The sequence below is a fragment of the Topomyia yanbarensis genome, chromosome 3 (assembly GCF_030247195.1).
Source record: "Topomyia yanbarensis strain Yona2022 chromosome 3, ASM3024719v1, whole genome shotgun sequence".
Classification (NCBI taxonomy): Eukaryota; Metazoa; Arthropoda; class Insecta; order Diptera; family Culicidae; genus Topomyia; species Topomyia yanbarensis.
This window is the reverse complement of record NC_080672.1, coordinates 283,735,102-283,748,005: the sequence shown is the minus strand read 5'-3', so window position 1 is coordinate 283,748,005 and position 12,904 is coordinate 283,735,102.

Genomic DNA, 12,904 nt, shown 5'->3' with positions numbered 1-12,904 from the left:
TTGTAATATCACGGAATCCATACCGTCACCGCGGCTAGTTCTGGGAGACTTTAACTCGCACGGTACGGTATGGGGCTGTCTTCATGATGATAATAGATCAACATTAATCCAAGATCTCTGCAACAATTTCAACATGACCATCTTAAACACGGGAGAAATGACGCGGATTCCTACACCACCAGCACGCGCAAGCGCGTTGGATTTATCGCTATGCTCGACATCGCTACAGTTAGATTGCAGGTGGAAGGTGATCCCTGATCCCCACGGTAGCGATCATTTGCCTATCGTGATTTCAATTGCTAACGGTTCAAGACCATCGGAAACAATCAATGTCTCGTATGACCTCACATGGAACATTGATTGGAAGAGTTACACGACCGCGATATCCGTTAAAATCGAATCCACTCAAGAACTTCCTCCGGAGGAAGAGTACAGGTTTTTGGCTGGCTTGATTCTCGACAGTGCGAATCAAGCTCAGACTAAACCAGTACCCAGCGCGAATACCCATGGACGGTCTCCCACCCTGTGGTGGGATAAAGAGTGCTCAGAGCTGTACGCGGAAAAGTCCACTGCATGTAAGGCCTTCCGGGAAGACGGGTTACCCGCTAGCTATCAACAGTACGCGTCGTTAGAAAGGCGAATGAAGAGTCTAATGAAAGCCAAAAAACGCAGTTATTGGCGCCGGTTCGTCGACGGGTTAACGAGAGAAACAGCGATGAGCACTCTTTGGGGTACGGCTCGACGTATGCGTAACCGTAATAGTACCAACGAGAACGTGGAATATTCAAACCGTTGGATATTCGCTTTCGCCAAGAAGATCTGTCCGGACTCTGTCCCGGTACAGAAAACGTGCCGCGCCGCGTCTCCTCACGATACCGCGAACGAAACACCGTTTTCGATGGTGGAGTTCTCACTTTCTCTCTTATCGTGCAACAATAACGCCCCAGGGTTAGACAGAATCAAATTCAACTTGCTGAAGAATCTGTCTGACACTGCAAAAAGGCGCTTGTTGAATTTATTTAACAAGTTTCTTGAGGGTAACATTGTCCCTTATGAATGGAGAAAAGTGAAGGTCATCGCCATCCAAAAACCAGCCTCCGACCACAACTCGTATCGGCCGATTGCAATGCTGTCCTGTATCTGGAAGTTGTTCGAGAAAATGATCTTGTTTCGCCTCGACAATTGGGTTGAAGCAAATGGCTTACTGTCAGATACACAATTTGGCTTCCGCAAAGGCAAAGGGACGAACGATTGCCTTGCGTTGCTTTCTACAGAAATCCAAATGGCCTATGCTAACAAAGAGCAGATGGCATCAGTCTTCTTGGATATTAAGGGGGCTTTTGACTCAGTTTCTATCAACATTCTGTCAGAGAAGCTGCACCAGCATGGTCTTTCACCAATTTTAAATAACTTTTTGCAAACCTGTTGTCTGAAAAGCACATGCACTTTTCGCATGGCGATTTAACAACATCGCGATTTAGCTACATGGGTCTTCCCCAGGGCTCATGTCTAAGTCCCCTGCTCTACAATTTTTACGTGAATGACATTGACGATTGTCTTGCCAATTCAAGCACGCTAAGGCAACTTGCAGACGACGGGGTGGTCTCTGTTACAGGGCCCAAAGCTGCCGACTTGCAAGGACCATTGCAAAATACCTTGGACAATTTGTCTGCTTGGGCTCTTCAGCTGGGTATTGAGTTCTCCACGGAGAAAACTGAGTTGGTTGTTTTTTCTAGGAAGCGTGAGCCGGCGCAACTCCAGCTTCTATTAATGGGTGCAACGATCAACCAGGTTTTCACATTTAAATATCTCGGGGTCTGGTTCAACTCTAAAGGTACCTGGGGATGTCACATTAGGTATCTGAAACAGAAATGCCAACAAAGGATCAATTTTCTCCGAACAATAACTGGAACATGGTGGGGTGCTCACCCAGGAGACCTGATCAGGTTGTACAAAACAACGATATTGTCGGTGATGGAGTACGGGTGTTTCTGTTTCCGCTCCGCTGCGAACATACACTTCATCAAACTGGAGAGAATCCAGTATCGTTGCTTGCGCATTGCCTTGGGTTGCATGCACTCGACCCATACGATGAGTCTCGAAGTGCTGGCGGGCGTTCTTCCGCTAAAAAATTGATTTTGGGAACTCTCATATCGATTGCTGATCCGATGCGACATTCTGAACCCGTTTGGTGATTGAAAACTTCGAGAGGCTCGTCGAGCTTAATTCTCAAACCCGTTTTATGTCCTTGTAGTTCGACTACATGGCACAGAGCATAAATTCTTCTTCGTACAATCCCAACCGTGTCCGTGTCCTAGATACTTCTGATTCTACTGTATTCTTCGACACATCCATGAAGGAAGAGATTCGTGGAATCCCGGGCCATATACGCCCGCAGGTGATCCCCAATATATTTTATAATAAATTCCGAGAAATCGACTGCGACAAAATGTTTTACACTGACGGATCAAATCTCGATGGGTCCACTGGCTTCGGTATCTTCAACAATACTATCACCGCTTCATTCAAGCTCAATGATCCCGCTTCAGTTTACGTCGCAGAGTTAGCTGCTATTCAGTACACCCTTGGGATCATCGACACTCTGCCCACAGATCACTACTTCATCGTTTCGGACAGCCTCAGCTCTATCGAGGCTCTTCGTGCGGTGAAGCCTAAAAAGCAATTCCCGTATTTTCTGGGGAAGATACAGGAGTCCTTGTGTACGTTATCTGAAAAATCTTATCAGATTACCTTTGTTTGGGTCCCCTCTCCCGAACCAATGTTTCGTCGATACCTTAGGGATTATCGAATGTAGCCATCTTCCTAGTTACCCATTGCTCCATGAAGTTTGCCAACTTTCGAGGGTTCTCTGATGAGTAACACTAAAAAATTCGTTGTAGCAAATTGGTCATTCATAAATGTCACCTTCTAATGCGCCCACCATTGCTAAGGAGTCAGCCTTTTCATTACCTGGGATTGAGCAATGAGAGGGGATCCACACAATGGTAATCTGGTAAGATTTTTCAGACAACTTGCGCAGAGACTCCCGTATCTTCCCCAGAAAATACGGGAATTCCTTTTTAGGCTACACCGCTCGAAGAGCCTCAATGGAGCTGAGGCTGTCCGAAATGATGAAGTAGTGATCTGTGGGCAGAGTTTCGATGATGCCAAGGGTGTACTGAATAGCAGCAAATTGTGCGACGTAAACTGAAGCGGGATAATTGATCTTGAATGAAGCGGTGATAGTATTATTGAAGATACCGAAGCCAGTGGACCCATCGAGATTTGATCCATCAGTGTAAAACATTTTGTCGCAATCGACTTCTCGGAATTTGTTATAAAATATATTGGAGATCGCTTGTGGATGTATATGATCCGGGATTCCTTCATGGACGTGTCGAAGAACACATTAGAATTAGAAGTATCTAGGAAACGAACACAGTTAGGATTATACGAAGAAGGAATGATGCTTTGTGCCATGTAGTTGAAGTACAAGGACATAAATCGGGTTTGAGAATTAAGCTCGACGAGCCTCTCGAAATTTTCAATCACCAGCGGGTTCAATATGTCGCATCGGATGAGCAATCGATATGAGAGGTCCCAAAATCGTTTTTTTAGCGGGAGGACACCCGCCAGCACTTCGAGACTAATCGTATGGGTCGAGTGCATGCAACTCAAGGCAATGCGCAAGCAACGATACCGGATTCGCCCCAGTTTGATGAAGTGTATGTTCGCAGCGGAGCGGAAACAGAAACTCCCGTACTCCATCTCCGACAATATAATTATCTAATACAGCCTGATCAGGTCTCCTAAGTGGGCACCCCATCATGTTCCGGTTATGGTACGGAGAAGGTTGATCCTTTGTTGGCATTTCTGTTTCCGATACCTAATATGACATCCCCAGATACCTTTAGAGTTGAGCCAGAACACGCAAGCTGACAAATTATCCAAGGTATCTTTTAATGGTCCTTGCAAATCGACGGCTTTGGAACCTGTAATAGACACCACTCCGTCATCTGCAAGCTGCTTTGGCATGCAGGAATTTACAAAACATTCGTCAATATTATTCACGTTAAAGTTGTAGAGTACGCCCTGGGCAAGACACATGTAGCTAAGCAGTGATGTTGCATGTGTTTTTCAGACAGCAAGTTTAGCAAAAAGTTGTTTATAATCTGTGAAAGGCCATGCTAGCGCAGAATGTCAGAAAGAATAGTGATAGAAACTGAATCAAAAACCCCCTTAATATCTAAGAAAACTGATGGAAACTGCTCTTTACTAGCATAGGATGTTTGAATTTCTGTTGAGAGCAGCGCAAAACAATCGTCCGTCCCCTTGCCTTTGCAGAAGCCAAATTGTGTATCTGACAGTAAGCCCTTTGCTTCGTGGCAGCATTGCTATCGGTCGACACGATTTGTGGTCGGAGGCTGGTTTTTCTGGTTTTTGTATAGCGATGACCTTCACTTGCCTCCAGTCATGAGGAACACTGTTAACCTCAAGAGATTTATTGAATAATTTCAACAAGCGTCTCTCGGCAGAGTCTGGCACATACTTCAACAAGCTGAATTTGATTCTCTCAGGCCCTGGGGCATCATTGTTACATGATAAGAGAGTAAGTGAGAAATCCACCATCGAAAAAGGTATTTCGTTCGCGCTATCTGCGCAGCGCGGTAGATCTTGTGTTCCGGGACAGAATCCAGACCAACCTTCTCAGCGAATCGAATAGCCAACGATTTGAAAATTCCACGCCATCTTTAGCACTGTTTCGGTTTCGCATACGCCAGGCCGTGCTTCAAATAGTGCTCATTAGAGTGGCTCGCGGTTGTATGGAAAAGCTTTAAAATGATTTAAACTAGTGGACTTTTTGAGTTCCTTTTGTGGTCCCAAATGCCTGTGCAAAATTTAGGAGCGGTTGAAATCAATTAGTTTGCATTTACGTTAATGAAGATCGCTATTTCACTCAATATGAAAAACCAGCTTCTCGAAACTATACTTCAAACCTTGGTTAACAACTTTATCGAAGACGGTAACTAGCTACGAGTTTTCAAAAAATAGTTATAACGATTTTGAAACTTATGGCTGAATCCAAAAGCAAAAATTCATTATTTCTTCCAACACTGCACCACCGACATCGAGATTCAAAACTTAAATAAATGATAATATATTCATCGTAGAGACTTGGTACCTTTGAATGAAATGTTCAGAATGAATTGTTGTGGGAAATAACATTTACAACATTTAGGATTTACACCTAAAAATTTATGTGTTGTTTTTGCTTGTGGCTAAAACTAACTCAGTTCTGACAATCGTGTTAGGTTCTAGCCTGAAGTATATTTCAGGTTCGCCAACATCACCACTGTTTTGCGTAAACCTAACTCAATTTCATCAAAAACGTTTGTTTAAAGTAAATATCCTGGTTTCGTTCCTAGATTCAAGTTTGTTATGAATATATACCAAATTCGTTACTGATGCTTTTTGCATGTATCAGGCAACTAGCAGTTGCAGGAAAATGGATTCTGAGATGATTATGACTTTCATTGGATTAGTTTTCGATCAAAATACACTGTAAAAATTCAGTTTGGACAAGGAAAAGTTTTTCTCAAATATTTTTGTTCAAAAATTTGACTAATTTTGTGAAAATCACTGCTACAAAATTTTTTGTGGGATTTGACAGATTTTTTGTGAAGACAGTCTAGATCATTTTTGGAAAAATAAAGTATGCAACGTGGCTTTTTGTGACAAAGTCTTCATGTACAGAAAGTTTCATTAAAATCTGAGAGAGCGCTGCCAACTATGAATATGATTTAGTGCGAAATTCTATTAATAAAAGCAATTTCGAGACTTCAAGGAATCTATGGATATGCACACACCAAAAATAATGAAATTTAAACGACATGTAAATCAATACGAATGTAAATCAATATGAATCAAAAATTTGATTGAATCAATCAATTGGAGCATCAAACAACATACAATTTTACACTTACATTCGTGTAATATTACATTACATGTCATTCATTTTACAGCAGTATGCGAGTGAAAATACATTAAAGTGCATTGGTTTTCCGTTTAAAGAAACTGTAATTTCAATCCACGTCTAAAATTATATTAAAAGTCGTTGAAGAAAGCACGACAAGTCGTGTGTATTTGTGGTGGAACTTAATTATACATTTATATTCATGCTCCAAATATGTGCATGAAAATAAACTTAAAATTACAAAATATTTTTTTCTGTGCATTTCTTAGAAAAAGTCGGACTCTGAACGGCTAAGAAATCTGAAAAAAATTAAAATATGTAAAACATATAAACCGTTCTACTATTTCAAATGAGATAACAGCAGAGGCCTAAAGTAGTAGCACTCTAACACGTAAGACTACTTTTTAATTTGTCGGTATAAACCTGCGTTGAACTCTTTATCTTACACTAAACTATTTAAAAAGGGGGCTGGGGAGTACAGAACCTCCTCCCCCCATACTTTTTTATTTTCTGACTATGTCTATGCTATTCAGCAATTCATTCTGAACATTTCATTCACAGGTACCAAGTCTCTGCGATGGCTATATTCTCATTTATTCAAGTTTAAAGAATCGGTGTCGGTATTGATAATGTTGGAAGAAATAATGAATTTCTTAATTTTGGTTCGAACCATAAGTTTTAAAATCGTTGTAACTATTTTTTGAAAACTCGTAGCTAGGTACCGTCTTCGACAAAGTTGTTAACCAAGGTTCGAAGTATAGTTTCAAGAAGCTGGTTTTTCATATTCAGTGGAAAAAGCGATTTTTTTTAAACGTAAATGCAAAATAATTGATTTTTCCATATAGTATCCCATGCAAACTTTAAATGCAATGCGCAAACCCGGGGAGCAACCAACCACTCCCAAATTTTTTATAGACATTTGGGACCACAAAAGAAACTCTAACAGTTCTGTGGTGAAAAATGTTATATGTCGAGCCACTCTAGTGCTCATAGTTCGTTAACTCAGTTTCTTGGCTTTCATGTTTCATCAAACTCTTCATTCGCGTGTCCAACGACGCGTACTGTCGATAACCAGCGGGTTACCCGTCATCCTGGAAGCTCTTCCGGCGGCGACCTTCTCGGTGTATACATCTGAGCACTCTTTGTCCCACAGTGGGTTGGGAGGCCGTCCGCGAGACTTCGCGTCTTGTATGCGTTTAATCTGAGCTTGAATCGCGGTATCGAGAATCAAGCCAGCCAGGAACCCGTACTCTTCCTCCGAAGAAAACTTTTGTGCGGCCTCGATTTTTTCGGATATCGCGGACCGGTAGCTCTTCTAATCAATATGTCGTATGAAACATTAATTGTACTCGGTGGCCCTGAACCGTTAGCAATAGTAACACCGATGGGTAGAAGGCCGCTGCCGTGGGGATCAGGGCTTACCTTCCACCAGCAATCTAACCGCAGCGATGTCGAGCAGAGGGACAAGTCTAATGCGCTCAGGCATGCAGGGGGAGCCGGCAGTCGTGTCATTTCATCCTTGCTCAAAATTATCATATTGAAGTTGTCACACAACTCGAGGATTGAGGTAGATCGATTATTGTCATGAAGGCAACCCCATGCCGTACCGTGGGAGTTAAGGTCACCTAAAACTAGCCTCGGTACGGGTAGGAGTTCCAAAATATCACAAAGCCGTCTGTGGCCAACTGAGGCTTTAGGGGGAATGTAGGTGGAAGTAATGAAAAGGACTTTGCGTTGAATTATAGTTTGGGATGCGACGATGTTGATTCGATTAAAAGAATAGCATTTTTTATTTTGACAATAGAGGTTTGAACATCAGGGTCATTCGCCTGTTTACGAGTTAGAGAAATCCCTTTTGGAAAAGTCTCTAACCCGATGTGCAGGGATGGGAATCAAATCCAACTACACTATGTCCGTCCCCCGAGAATAGCACTTTTTGATCCCCAAGAGTACTCATCCGTAAGAATCTTCTCGATCCAAGCCAATAAAATTGAAATCGTGAAAGTTGAGATGTACTTCTAAAGTACGCCATGTTACGCTTCGCATTTAAATTTTTTTAGTTATTTTTCCCGCTTTTCGGGATAATGCTTCGGCAATTCCACTGTAGAACACTGATCAAATCCGTGACCTCGTTCGATGAATTAGCCATCGAAGTATATAATCGCTGATAGGAGGGGTTATTTTGCAGTCAACTGCATAAGGAATGTTTTTATTGCGGGGAGAAAGTTTATTGGGATGATTTTAAGGGTCAGAAATCTTAAAAACTGTAAAAATACGGTCCAGAATATCAGAGAATTTTATTAAACCAGCGTTGGTTACTTTCTCTGGCTGAGATATGAGTTTTTGATGTCCCAGAAAGTGCTGGGAACTCCTTTCCTGAGCCCAGATTTTCGAGACTGGGAACTATTTGCTTTGATAGTGCACTAGTACTTCCTCGCGTAGTTATTTTGGAGGATCTTGAGGAGACGCCTTTAGGCCTTTACAACGAAGCTTTTGAGGGGCAATGTTTCTCCTTTTTCTATTACTTCTAGGCACGGCAGAAGATGACACCTCTTGAGGTTCATCACAGTCACCTTTGTCAGTAGACAAGTTAGTATAGATGTTCGTAGGGTTCGCTGGCGTAGCTACCTTTAATATTTCTGCAAAAGATCGCTTAAAACTTCCCTGAAGGGAATGCCTGTTTCTCCTCGCGCTTTTTGTACGCGAGATGTGTCGGGATATCATATGGGTTTCCTTTATAGTAGAGACACTATTCAGCATCCCTTCCACAGGAATCATCCCCGTACCGAGGGTATTTATCACATCCAACCCCATGTGTCAGCAGATCAGCGCAATTCGAACTCGAATTGGAGACGACCCCGCAGATTTCAACCCGACTAGCTGGTATATATACTCTGCATTCCTTCGTAAAAGGCTCGTAACCAGCAACATCGTTTGCCTGATTCAAACTATTTACCACCACCCGAAGCCTATCAGGGCGAGTTTCGATAATTCTGTCACGGCCGAATATCGTTTTGTCAGAGCTCGAAAAATTTTCAGTAAATTCAAACACTTTTTTTCTTTGGTCCAAAGAAGATCATATAAGGTCTTGTGGCCGAACATGGATATACCACGAGCTGTTTCGACTTCCATCTTACCTTGAAGCGTGACATTCTCAAATGAATATTGCCCAGTACACGTTGGTAGGAGAACCAATATAATAGCAGTACAGTTATTTATAATGGTATATGTGACGCTTTATATTTCTTCTGGAAAGGAATCACCCCAAACGTGATGCACGCAACTTACCTAGTACAATGTCGGTTCGCAAATGGGGAGAATATGAACATAGTTTCGTATCGTGGGTCTGTATTCTCAATTCGTTCCGGGTTGCCAACACTTGACAGATTCCTTCTCAAAGCTTTCCTTCTTCGGATGTTGGCGCCATCTATATCTCACATCTTCCCTCTTCTCACAGGGAAACAAACTTCTTTTTAAAACAAATGGTTATAAAAATATATATATTGAAAGGATGTCAGCAAAACTACTGTGTGTAAACTAGACTTTTTCCCATGATCCCATACACAAATTTACAATTCGCCAAATTGATATACATGAATGCATGTAAAATCTGAAAGCTGACCATCTTCTTCGTATGATATCTGTGGTAGTAAGGAAGTAGTTTTCTTACCGACCGCTAGGCGGCGCTTTATTAATTGACAGCTGGAAGAGACGATTTATTTGTCATTTCATTTTTTTTGCAAAGCAGATGCACGAGGTAGGAACACTTCGGGTTACCGTGATTAACCTAAGTCTAGGTCGATGAACAATCCCGCGATTGATTCGCCGCCCATCAATAAACGGGGAGGGCCCTCAAATGGCGCCTTACACTGTGGCAACAAGATTTCAGGTAAGTAGCATTGGTATAAACATTAATCTGCCTTTCTTTTATTTTAGGTGAAAGAAAAAAAAACAAATTTTAGGTTAAGGATATAAACAAAAATCGGTTTTATTTATCGCTATCGACCATTTGTACAAAATCCCGCAGGTGTGAGGGAGTCTTTTTCTCTCGTATAGGTCGCTCGTGGCCGTGACCGGCACTTTCGTCAGATGATGAACTTCGGATTTTCCGCCCACTTGTAGACCTTTTTTGTTTGAGTTACATGACGTTTCAACGTTGCTCCTCTATCGTCAACCAACAACAAGCTCCCGTTTTTCTCCTCGAGTATCGCAAATGGGGAGAATATGAACATAGTTTCGTATCGTGTGTCTGTATTCTCAATTCGTTCCGGGTTGCCAACACTTGACAGATTCCTTCTCAAAGCTTTCCTTCTTCGGATGTTGGCGCCATCTGTATCTCACAGTATACACTGGCACTATTCTGTTGGTCGAATAATTGTTAACGGGTTAACATACAAGAACAAAAAATCCCAAAACCCAGAAAATGCGGAGAAGGCTCAGGTTAATTTTGAAAGCGAATTAGCTAACTTTGCTTTTTACTAGCCAGTTCGTGCACCTGGTTATCAATACCATGTATTTCCCTTAAATAGTCGATAGTATCGTTCCCCTTACGCGTGTTTTACAAACAATTCGGAATTAAGAATACGAAATATTTTCTTTGATTTATAACGTTTCGCGATGTCATAACATCTATATTCCGTATTATCACTTGGTGGTTTCAACCCAGTAAATATATCGTGGAGAACGAAAAGGATCGCTGCCTAGATACCGTTGCAATAAATTGTGATCTGGTGAAATATGCAGATAAGATAAGCTTTTCTACATGACCAGCTGTTTTGAATTCAATTTACCTTTGTTTAGAAAACATAAATTACTCTCGGTAGCCGGATGCCCAGAGTTTAAAAAACTTCAAGAACTAAGCAAGATCATTCCTTTTTTGAGTAAACTAAAAGACTAACTAAACAACTGGATAACAATTTATACTTTACAGTCAAAGTATGGACTTTACCTTACCCTTTACCCTTTACCTTGGATCTTTTACCATTCTAATCCTTCAACTCCGTGACACATATAGAAGAGTCTGATGAATCGTCTACTATCTATTAAGTAAGTAAAGCATCAACACTTCCCGTCTTTCTTATAGTTTGTTCTTCCTCGTGTACGATGAAGATGTTACACGGTGTATTTATTAGAACAACTTTATGCAAAAAAATTCAGCATCTCTGAAACTTCGGAATATGAAAGAGTGGACTTTCTCCTTTCATTTGAAACTAAGATCAAAATGATCCGTCAGGGGGTCCAGAGCAACTTTTTTTTTGAAGTTTTTTTCGTAACAATATTGGTTTAACTACTCGAGCTAGTTCATATTTCTGTCCCTAGATGGTGCTTTAGATATTCGAAAAACACTAAATGTGAGAATTTGATAGAAAATTTAATTGTCTACAAGTTTGTTGACAACTAAAAATTGATCTGAAATCACCCGGAAAAGTTGTTTAAGATTTTAACGAAGTTATATCTAAGATAGTTTCACACGAGGCCTAGTGGTTTGGAAATATATTTTCTCGCACTTATTTCACTACCAAAAAAATAATTGGGTTTAGTGACATGAAAATATTTGACGGGATTCATTACAACTTCTTCGTTGACAGTTCCTATTCACCTTCTGAAAATTAGGATGTTTGACAGAGACAGAAAACTATTTGTGCTTTTGGTTCAAGTTTGTAATCTTTCCCGATAGGTTGTTTATTTGTTGTTTATTTGTTGTACCGTCACCAACAGACCCCTTGGCCCCAATGGTGGCAACTTAAACTAATTACATTTCAGAATACAAATTATTTTAGTTTTTATCGAATTCCTTGTCAGGTTGAAGTCAAACGCTGTTAAACACACGCTGGAGTCCGGTAACAGCGCTCTGGCGCCCATAGTTAGTTCTCCTGAAAGGAACTCGCAGAAGAGAGTTATTGCGCAGAGCTCGAACGCGAGCTTGAAGATCGAGGCGTCCGAAGATTGTAGGGCAATCCACCCTGGCAGACAGTAAGTCCGAGACGAACAGGGCTCGAGAGCAGTCCCTCCGGATGCTTAGAGTATCGAGCTGTATTAACTAACAACGGTTTTCGTAGCTCGGCAGCTGAAATCTGTTTTGCCAAGGAAGATGTCGGAGTGCAAAGCGTATGAACCGGCGTTGGACGGCCTCGATTCTGTCGACACCGTTCTGGTAGTAAGGGTTCCAAACAGCAGAACAATATTCCAGTGTTGAGCGAACCAGCGCACAATAGAGAGATTTTAAACAGTATACGTCCTTAAAGTTTTTCGCTATTCGGAAGATGAACCCAAGCTGTCTTGAAGCCTTATCCACAATGGATGATGTATGTGGTTTGAACGTTAGTGCCGAATCCATGATGACTCCGAGATCCTTGACGTTAGAGTGTCTTGGAATACTCGAGTCGAAGAGATGGTAGTTGAACTGAATCGGATGGCGTTTCCGAGTGAACGTAACGATTGAGCATTTGCTCGGGTTTAAAACCATCCTGTTTAGATCACACCACGTACTAAAGCTGTCCAGTTCCCTCTGAAGAAGCGCGGCATCGGTTTTATCCCGTATTTGTTGAAAAATTTTCATGTCGTCGGCAAAAGAAAGGCGGGGTCCTTGTAATTTGATGTTGACGTCATTAAAGTAGAGGAGGAATATCACTGGACCGAGATGGCTTCCTTGTGGGATGCCGGATGTAGCGAAGAATGGTGTAGATAGACAGTCCTTAATGCTGATTTGGAGTTGCCTTCCATCGAGGTAGGAACGAAACCAGCGCAGTAGTTGTCTATGAATACTGAGTTTGTCCAGCTTCGCTATTGCGATATCATGATTGATTTTGTCGAAGGCCGCAGATAGATCCATATAAATAGCATCGGTTTGCAATCCGTCAGCGAATCCATCCATTACATATGTTGTGAACGAGAGCAGGTTAGTCGTTGTCGATCGTTTAGGCATAAAGC